This window comes from Phalacrocorax aristotelis, chromosome 3, assembly GCF_949628215.1.
Source record: "Phalacrocorax aristotelis chromosome 3, bGulAri2.1, whole genome shotgun sequence".
Classification (NCBI taxonomy): domain Eukaryota; kingdom Metazoa; phylum Chordata; class Aves; order Suliformes; family Phalacrocoracidae; genus Phalacrocorax; species Phalacrocorax aristotelis.
This window is the reverse complement of record NC_134278.1, coordinates 14,777,865-14,788,761: the sequence shown is the minus strand read 5'-3', so window position 1 is coordinate 14,788,761 and position 10,897 is coordinate 14,777,865.

Below are 10,897 nucleotides of genomic sequence, written 5' to 3'. Positions count from 1 at the left end.
TATACAAAACAGCAAAGACATTGGTTTTGCATTAAAACTTTAGTAAACCACCTTTCAATATGCGATTTTCTGTCTTCTAAGTTACCTTCCAGTGACGAAAACATGCAGGCTTTAGGAATATGTTACACATCCTTGGTGTGAAGCATGTACCCAGTTTATTAATCTTGGTTCAGTATTGGGAAATAAGTAATGAATGTGGAGTGCTGCTTCTGAATCCAAGAGGAGCACAATTGCAGTTAATCATTCTTCACTTTAAAAATCTCACTGCTTTGGTTTATGGTTCAGAAATTCATATCTTCCTTTCTCTTTTGCTTAATTGTTCTGATTCTAGTTCAAGTGGTGGTTCTGAAAAATGTTGACTTCTGACTACTCTCCCATTTTATATAAACCAATGCCTTCTTGAGATCAGCTCCATAACAATTAAGAATTCTTGTGTCTGGAATCTGCAATAGGAAAGTGTCGTGGTTCAGCCTCAGCTGGCAACTGAACACCACGCAGGCACTTACTCACCCCCCCACCCCTGTGGGATGGGGAAGACAATCGGACGAGCAAAAGAACTTGTGGGTTGAGATAAGCACAGTTTAATTATTACAATAAAATGATAATGATAAATTATTATGATAATAATGACCATAATGTTAATATAATAAAAGGGAAAAGGAAGGAAAGGGAAAACAGGAAAAAAAAAACACGGAAACACGAACGATACAACCGCTCACCACCCACCGACCGACGCTGCCCGTCCCCGAGCCGCAATTGCTCCCCCCCTCCCCCGGCCAGCCCCTCCCAGGTAACATACTGGGCATGACGTTACATGATATAGAATATCACTTTGGTCAGTTTGAATCCGCTCTCTTAGCTGTGCCCCCTCCCCTCACAGCTTCTTGTGCACCCAGCAGAGCATGGGAGGCTAGACATGTCCTTGACTAGTCAGGCAGTTGGACTAGATGATCATTGCACATCCCTTCCAATTGAAACAGTCTATTCTAGTCTAGTCTATTCCAACTGGAATATTTTTTCCCTTGCTTTTACCAATATATTTCTCAGTTTTGATAAAAATACTGTTTTTCCTATGTCAAAAAATATTTTATTTTTTTAAAATCCTTTTTGGGGAGAAACTTCAGTTCTTTTGACAGTCCAACATGTGATATGGTCCCTTCGAGACGGGAGAAATCAATGGAATAAGAAATTTTGGGTTCCTATGATCTTTTTTGCACAAAATTGTGACTGCCATTAAAAATGAAATATTTATTTTTTCCCAAATAATATTTGACAGAATGAATCTGAGATTTCAGTTTCTCTTTTCAGATGTTTTAAATTTTTTATTCAGAATACAGATGTCTTCTATTTTTCATTAAACCCATGATGATATTACTGTCATCCTTGGAGGATTTGTTGTGACAAAGAGATTGCACTTTATTTTAAATTAAAACAATCATGTAATTCACTACCAGCCTACTGCATGTGAAAGTCTCAGATGAAGCCACTGTAATTCACTGCATAGTATGCTGAGTAAAACTCCTTTAATAGAGAACAAGGTTATCTACACATTAAAAAGATTTCATTTGCTGTACTTCTACATGAGACATTCATGTGTCTGTGATACTGCTAGAATGATGATAAAATGTATTGCAAAAGTCACTTAAGAAGTTCTAAAGCTCAAAGCGGAAAAATTTGGTAGAGTTCTAGGTGCCTCCCACCATGAGTGATTGTGTTATTTAAGCAACAAGATATGACAGACTATGCGGCAGTGCTGATTAATGGACACCTTGGGTGTGTAGCGAGGCATGAAGTGAAGCTGATTCAAACAAGAAGTACATTAATCACAACAAGTTCAGAATCCTGAAGCATCTTATTGTCACTCTGTAATGAATAGGTCTTACATATAAAAACATATATTGTTTATGCTTATTTTTAGTGCTGTCATATACTAAAGCTTTATGGCCTTTTTTTCCCTTTAAAAATATGAATTATACAAGCAATTTGGAAGCTGGTTCACAGTTTGGAGAATAGCCGCTTTAAATTGCTAGAGGCTAAAGTCTTCAAGGGCCTTTGAAAATGTGTGTGTATATATATATAGTAGTTCTACAGTATGAATCGTATTTACATACAATTAAAAAAAAAAAAAAGTCCTGTACTTATGAGATCTTGCTTTAAGAAAAGGATAAAGTTGGCAGTATAAATTTGGTTGGTACAGCAGCAGCAGGAACCTGCCTTTCGCTTTCATCACCTTGACTGTTCTTTCTTTTTACTTGCTTATACCTTTGTGTTTTACTAGCAAGTTGTACGTCATGTTTGATTGTCATGCCTCTGCGTAATGAAGATCATCGGATATATATCGTGCCAATAGGAGGGGAACACAAATGATTTCTTAATCAGCCAATTTTAATATCTTAAGCTTTTGGTCACACTCTCAAGACATGATTATTCTTGAAGACATACTGGGCACTTTTTTAATGCTTATCTATTAAACTCTCTAAATAAAAGCCTCCTGTGCACCTTCTCACACACAATTAATGTAAATATGTATACTATTATCTTCATAGTAGGGATGACACTGTCTATCCCTGAAACGTAAGTACGGTTACAGACCACAGAAAAGGTAAAGGGTCTTTAAATGAAATCTGTCTGGTTCCTGAGTGATTCAGGAAATACTGAAAAATCAGCTGAACTTTTCCCAAGCAGTTGAATATTCAAAGGCCAAAGTCTGTGCAATGGCTCATGACATCTTCATTCTAAAAAAGTACTTAATGAATTTGGAGATGCAATGCTCAAAAGTGCAGCTGATGGTATGCATGATATGTTTTATGTGATAATGTCCACAGCACTCCACATAGCATCCCCTTACATTCAGCTCATGGCATTTGCTGATGTTTTCCTTCTTACAACTGAGACATTTCTGTGTCATACAGAATATATTTATTTTAATCCTGTTCCTTAGCAATGAACTATGGGAATTGAAAAGATCCAAAAGAAGCCTATGTTTCTAGCTGATAGAACATCTGTGTCATTTATATGTTCCTGTGTGTATCAGCAAGGTTATAAGTCAACACAGAGTCCTCATGAGAAATTGCAGACATCTTGCTAAGGTCACAAAGATCACCAGTATGGCAAGACATTAATGCTGTATTAAGAAATATATCAGGATTCTTTTATTGTAGTGCTGATAGTTTTTGTTTGACCCATCTTGTCCCTTGGCTATACAAATCTTTCTACTACAAATATTTCTTTCCCATCCTCCTTCCACTTAATGCCAGTGTTTATTTATTCATTTTTATACTATCTGCCTTAAAGATGAATACTTGAAAAGAACTTAGAAATTCTCTATGAGTACTTCAGCAAAGAGTCATTTTCTGTCAGTGCATATCTCAACTAACATTTTTGTCTTGGAATCTATTTTAGAAAATACAGTTAAGTCATTTATTTAATTTTAAGTGGGGTAGAACAAGGTTCACCAGACAAGATATATCAATTACAAAAAACTCTAAAGCAAATCCACTGTTTATAATGCAACTTTGTCAGACTGCATTCAAAATTTTCACAGTTTTCTTAGAATTGTAAGCATACTGTCAGTTGCCCTCTTTAAGTGTTGTTTATTCAGTTCATGCAGTCATTGAGGTCGATAACCCCAATAGCTCTAACCCAAAAAACTACATATTTATCTTAAATTTATTAAGCCATTAAAATTTCAGGATATTTCCCTGATTATATTTTCTGTAGTTATTTTCTTATCCTATTCTTTTTCATTGTACCATGGGGCTTGGAGGCTTGCAGAGGCTTGAAGAGAAGCAAAGACACACGTACAAAAAGTCAGTTTGCATTTAGAGTTATGAAGCTTTCTGAAACTTCAATGGACCCAGCAACCTGCAACTGCAAAAACCATGCTACAGACTCGTGATAAAATAATTTAGTGAGCTTTGGTCCTGTCATATCTCATGCACTTTGCAATAAGATGATACCTGTGGTTAACCTAAGGACTTGTGGGCTTCTGTGGGGTAGGTGTCTATTGACTCCATTGAAGGATAAATATATATACAAATATATATATGTATGTATGTATATCCCAAAACTTTTAATCCAGCTGTGTTTTGGGGACTGTATTACAGTGTGTATAAAGCATATTAGCTAGGGGCAGAAGGCCTATTAGAAGGTTCTATAATATTCAGTCGCAATGGCTGTATTGGGTTTGTGTGTCAATGTTTTGGTAACAGGGGGCTACAGGGGTGGCTTCTGTAAGAAGATGCCAGAAACTTCCCCTGTGTCTGACAGAGCCAATGCCAGCCACCTCCAAGATGGACCCACTGCTGGCCAAGGCCAAGAACATCAGCAAACGTAAAAAGAGAGACATTGAGACATACAGTCCCACCACCAACTCTTGAATTAAGAGTATTTAAATATAAAGTCCATCTTAATCTTTTAATGTGTTCTTCTGGGAGTTGCCAGACCCCTGCTGGCAACAGATGGGGTATACCTGCCTCAAAGGGGGAAAAATCTTTGCACAGGAATTAGCAGGGCTCGTTGAAAGAACTTTAAACTAGATTTAAAGAGGAAAGGGATAAAACCGGGCTCACTAGAGATAAGCCTGAGGGTGGCGGGCCAATATTTGAGGGATGGTGCTCTAGTAAGGTCTCACTGCTGTCTCAGTGGAGATAGGGGATGGAGATCCATGCAGCAGCAAAGACACGAGGGTTATGGGTGTGTTAGAAATCACAGAAGTACCTGAGAATGGTCACATAGGAAATGGGGCTTCTTCCTCAAAAAAAAGTGGTGGGATCAATAGCTCAGCTAAAGTGCATCTGCACAAATGCATGCAGCATGGGCAACAAGCAGGAAGAGGTGGAAGCCATTGTGCAGCAGGAAAACTGTGATACAGTTGCCATCACAGAAATACAGTAGGAATACTTGCACAACTGGAGTGCTGCAATGGATGGCTATAAACTCTTCAGAAAGGACAGGTGAGGAAGCAGAGGGTAGTCCTGTATGCTAGGGATTCTCTAGAGCTTAATGATGGTGATGATAGGGTTGAGTGTTTCTGGTAAGAATCAGGGCAAAGGCCAACAAGGCATATATCATTGTGGGAGTCTGATAAAGAGCACCCAACCGGGATGAACAGGCAGATAAAGTATTCTATAAGCACCTGGGACAAGTCTCACAATTGCTAACCCTTATTATCATGGGGGACTCCAGCTTACCAGACATTTGCTGGAAATGTAATAAAGCAGAGAGGAAACAGTCTAGGTTGTTCTTGCAGTGTGTGGAAGAGAACGTCCTGACACAGCTGGTGAGGGAGTCAGCTAGAGAAGGCACCCTGCTGGACCTGTTGTTTGTGAAAAGAGAAGGACTTGTGGGTGATGTGGTGGTTGGAGGCTGTCCAAAAGGCTGGCTAAGGACAATCTCCATCCTTTATTGGATGCAGGGGGAAACACAGTGACAAAAGATGATGAAAAGCCTGAGGTACTTAATGCCTTGTCTCAGTCTTTAATAGTAAGACCAGTTGTTCCCCGGGTACCCAGTCCCCTGAGCTGGAAGACAGGGAAGGAGAGCAGAATTAAGCCCCCATAATCCAAGGGGAAATGGTTAGCTACCTAGTGCACCACCAAGACATATACAAGTCTATGGAGCTGAATGGGATCCACCCAAGGGTACTAAACGAGCTGGCAGAAGTGCTCACTAAGCTACTTTCTATCATTTATCAGCAGTCCTGGCTAACTGGGGAGGTCCCAGTTGAATGGAAGTTAACAAATGTGATGCCCACCTATAAGAAGAGCCAGAAGGAGGATCTGGGGAACTACAGGCCTGCCGGTCTGACCTCGGTGCTGGGGAAGGTTATGAGTGCCATCACATGGCATGTACAGGACAACAAGGGGATCGGGCACAGTCAGCATGGGTTTAGGAAAGGCAGGTCCTGCCTGACCAACCTGATCTTCTATGACAAGGTGACCCATTTAGTAGGTGAGTGAAAGGCTGTGGATGTTGTCTACCTAGACTTTAGTAAAGCCACAGTATTCTCCTGGAGAAACTGACTGCTCATGCTTTGGACAGGCATACTTTTCTCTGGGTAGAAGCTGGATGGACGGCCTGGCCAAAAATAATTGTGGTGATTGAAGTTAAATCCAGTTGGTGGCCGGTCACAAGTGGTGTTCCCCAGGGCTCAGTATTGGGGCCAGTTCTTTTTAATATCTTTATCAATGAACTGGACGAGGGCATTGATTGCATCTAGAGTAAGTTTGCAGATGACACCAAACTGTGCAGCAGTGCTGATCTGCTTGAGGTTACAAAGGCTCAGCAGAGGGAGCTGGACAGGCTGGTTGATGGTCTGAGGCCATTGAATGAGGTTCTGCAAGGCTAAGTGTTGGGTCCTGCAGTTGGGTCACTACAACCCCATGCAACGCTACAGACTTGGGGAAGAGTGGCTGGAGAGCTGCTGAGAGGAAAAGGACCTCAGGCTGTTGGTTGACAGATGGCTGAACATGAGCCAGCAGTGTGCTCAGGTGGCCAAAAATACCAATAACATCCTGGCTAGTATCAGGCATAGTGTGGCCAGCAGGAGTAGGGCAGTGATCGTGTCCCTGTACTCAAAGCTGATGAGGTTGCAGCTCGAATACTGCGTTCAGTTTTGGGCCCCTCACTACAAGAAAGACATCGAGGTACTGGAGTGTTTCCAGAGAAGGGCACTGAAGCTGGTGAAGGGTCTAGAGCAGAAGTCTTATGAGGAGCGGCGGAGGGAACTGATGTTGTTTAGCCTGGGGAAAAGGAGGCTGAGGGGAGACCTTATCGCTCTCTACAAGTGCCTGAAAGGAGGTTGTAGTGAGGTGGGTGTCGGTCTCTTCTCCCAAGTAACAAGTGATAGGATGAGAGGATAGACTGGAGCTTAGACTGGATGTTAGGGAATATTACTTCACTGAAAGGATTATTAAACATTGAAACAGTCTGCCCAGCGAAATGGTTGAGTCAGAGTCCCTGGAGGTATCTAAAAGATGTTTGGATGTGGTGCTTAGGATCATGGTTTAGTGGTGGACTTGGCAGTGCTAGATTAAGAGTTGGACATGATGAACATATATGTCTTTTCCAACCTAAACAATTCTATGAGTCTTTGATTTTCTCACATTTAAAAGATTCCAGCTGTAAACCTGCAATCCAGTCAGATAGTCCTTTAGTAGCTGGCCTGGGTCTCTGCTCAGGTTTTTACCTCCTTGATATTTTCAAAATCTGAATCTGATGTCTTTGCTCTTCTTCATTCCCTATTCCTGATTATTCTTGCTGCCCTTCTTAATGTCTTTTCATTTACCTATGCAAATCATCTGAAGTAGGGTACCAAACCTCTGTGCAGTACTTCTGTGTTGGAGGAAGCATGACGGATTTCTGCAGTGGTATATCTTCATATGTATGTTTGTTCTCTACTTATCTCCTAGTAATTGCTAATATCCAGTTATGCTTTTTTGATCACTTTCAAGCACTGCAACAGTGTTTTTATGGAACTGCTTATATGTCTAAGATCCTTTTTGTTGTAATTACTTCAGGACTTTTATTTTGTGTTCAGATATAGGGTTTTTTATCTGTGTACATCATCAGCATTTGTCAATGCTGAATTAAATTTGATTTGATTTTTACAAATGTGAATTGTTGAGTCATTATGGCAAATTTTGTCATGACTTTCCACTTATTGTGACTTTATTAGTATTTTAAAAGGCAAAAGCCTTAGAACAGGTCCCTGTAGATCTCCACTGGTGACCTTCCTACACTGTGAAAGCTGTCTAATTATTCCTATCCTTGATTTGCTATATTTTAAACAGTAATTAACTTACAAGATTAATAGTTTCCCCCTTTATACTTTTGTTTCTCTAAAACCTTTCATTGAAGAATGTTGTCAAGTGCCCTTGAGAAAGCTAATTAAACTGTTTTGGCTCCATCTTTCTTATCCATACATTTTTTGCCTCCTTTAAAAATGACTTACATGCAGACTTTCTTTTATAAGAACCCTGTTGCTTTTTCCATAACATTATTATTAATCCTTAGGACCACAAATCTCATTTTTTATTTTGTACTACTTTGATTTGTCTTTCTGTGTAGCATTTCAACAGGTCCTCATTAAAGTGTTTTGAAAAAGAAAATAAAAAATCACCCGCCTCCTGCCCTTCTAAGAAACCAGAAGAAACACATATGTTACCTTTCATTCTGTGGTACTAGGGCAGTTATAAATGAGAAGTTATTACTACGTTCAATTTTGACAGTTTAGCTATTTCATACTCAAGTTCCTTTACAACTCTTGGGGGAATACCAACTGGTAGTATCAATTTGTTGCTGTTCATTTTGTTGAGCTGTGCTGAAAACTCTTCTGTTCACACTTCAATTTCAGACACGTTTTCTGATAAGCCTTCTGGAAGAAAAGGTTCTGGTGTAGGAATGCCTAAGATCTCTGGCAACAGACACAGATGTGAAAGAATAAACTACTTTTCCTTCTAATCCTAAATTTTTACGCACTTTCTTTACTCTCCATGGTTTATTGACCCTACACACACCCTGGCAGGCATCTTGTATTAAAGACTTTCTTTTTTTCCCTTAGCAAGGTGTTCCTTTTTTTTTTTTTTTTTTATTTTTTTGTGACAGGGCAGGGAGCATGTGTCTTGTGTTATTGGGCTTTTTACATTTAATTTTCCAGAGTTAATATTCCTTTGGGTTTTCCTCATATGGATATAACTTTATTTCTTTGAAGGATATTTTCTTACTTTAAATGTTTTTTTTTTTATTTTTTCACTTTATTTTTTAAGTGTCTTCACAGCTGTCCCTCATTTCTCTGGGCATTTGTAAACAGCCTCTAAGCATTTTATTCTTTCTCAAGCTTAGCAGTTCCTTAACTCTAGGAAAGGTTTTTCTTGTATGAAAATGTGTTTAGCAGAATAATGAATGCAATTGCCTTTTGTGGTGCCTTTTATTCTTTTGGCAAGAGTCAATGAGCTTAGATGATTGTTTCAAACTGAATAAATAACTTTTAGATGTACTGCACACAACTAAGGACTAAAGAAATGCCTTTAATCTGTCAGATCTGACTTTCTTTTAATATAATGTTTTATGATACATGTGACTCATGATCAGTGTTGGAGCTCGAACAGGTGTTGCTCTATTCCAGAAACAAACTCCAAATACAGATCTACCTGTTTCACAAAACAAAAACAAAAAAACCCACAACCCATCAAAAAAACCCACCCCAAAACAAAAAATAAAACCATTGCAATATTTTAAATTAAAAACTTCCATCAGGTTCTCTGTCAGATTTTCATTCCTACAGAAAAACAACCAAGATACCCTGTATATTGTTGGTGAGACATAATAATAATAGGACAAATGGTTGTTTGGAGAAAGGCTTATGTGTGCCTCAGAGAGAAGGGAACCCTACAAGCCCAAGCCAGAAAGCTGAGAGGTTGAGTCTCACTGCAGCCAAAGTCAAATAGTTTTACTTAATCTGTAAAATCATAATAAATTGGAAGTACCAACAAAACCCCACATAAATGCAACTACAGTCAAACCATCTTTTCTGTGGGCAGCATAGATGTGCTTGAGCAGAAAGTCATGCTCCACATTGATTCTATGTCAAAAACCATCTTCCCCAATCTATTTCTGCAACAATATTACAAGATGAAAATTAAAATATTATTAAGAATATGTGCATGCTGTGGGAGGGAGGGTGGGAATAGGGGGAGGAATGCAGGCATCTTTAAAATGCTGTGATGGGATTCATAGCATTTATGGCAGGAGCTGAATCCAATATGTGGTGGATCAACATTGATAACATTCATTTATATTTTAACAATTAATTGAGGTGAGTATAGATTGACCTTTTTCCAGGTCAATCTTACCACTTAGTGATTTGGGGCAGTAAGAATTTAATGGCATCTCTACTTCACTTCTACAACTTTGAGGTTGTCGAATCTGAATTCTACAATTTCCATAACAGCAACTACACCTATTCGCATGTTAAAAGCTAGTGAGACAGATGCTGATGAGGGCTGTTGAAGATACAACAAAATTTCCTACATGCTAAACAGCTGAAGTGTTCAATTCTTATTTTTTGATTGAATAAATGTGTCCTAATATAGCTTATGCTCCTTTCAGAAAGGTTGAATAGGAGATAAAAAGTTGATCAAAAATAACCTCCAGTCATGTTTATAAATAGAGCAGTTGTTCATTGTCACTTATTAAACGAGGACAAGCAAAAGCTAGTCAACCATAAACTTGTCCTTTATAAATCACCCTCTACAGGTGAAAAGCAAAGAACAAACAAGTGACCCTTCAAGCCTCATGAAGATTTAAATCAGTCTCCTGGGGAATATCATATATGAATGACACCATCAACTGATACTATTTCTCCCCTGTAAAGGTATAAATGAGGAGCTAGAAAAGCATAAATTTCAATTTTCAGTGAAAAGCTACATGGTTAGATCAAAAATCACAAAGACATCCCAAGTACTACAACACTGCAAAGAAATCAAGGGATGTCAGCTTAATTGCAAGCTTTTTTATTCTGGGCTGTGACCTAGGCTGGACTTGTAAGAGTAGAAGATGTGATAAGTTGCACTTCCTGAGCCTGGTTTGTGTTTCATGTTACTAACAAAATGGCATGTCCATTTGATTTATAGAGCTTAAATTGTGTTGTATTATGCAATGGCAACGTAATTTCCCTCATGAACACTTTTGTTCAGGTGTTATATTACTGTGTGAATAGCGACTTTGCAGGCAGGATATGCACAGCCAACAGCACACAACACTTATCCATTAGCTAGTATGAAATCAATAGCTAGGATTAGCATGTTACCAGCTTACTTGTTCACACACTTATGATCATCATCCATTGCTTTAAACCGGCTTTAAACAGTCGTGGGGAGTTGTCATCTTCTGTTTG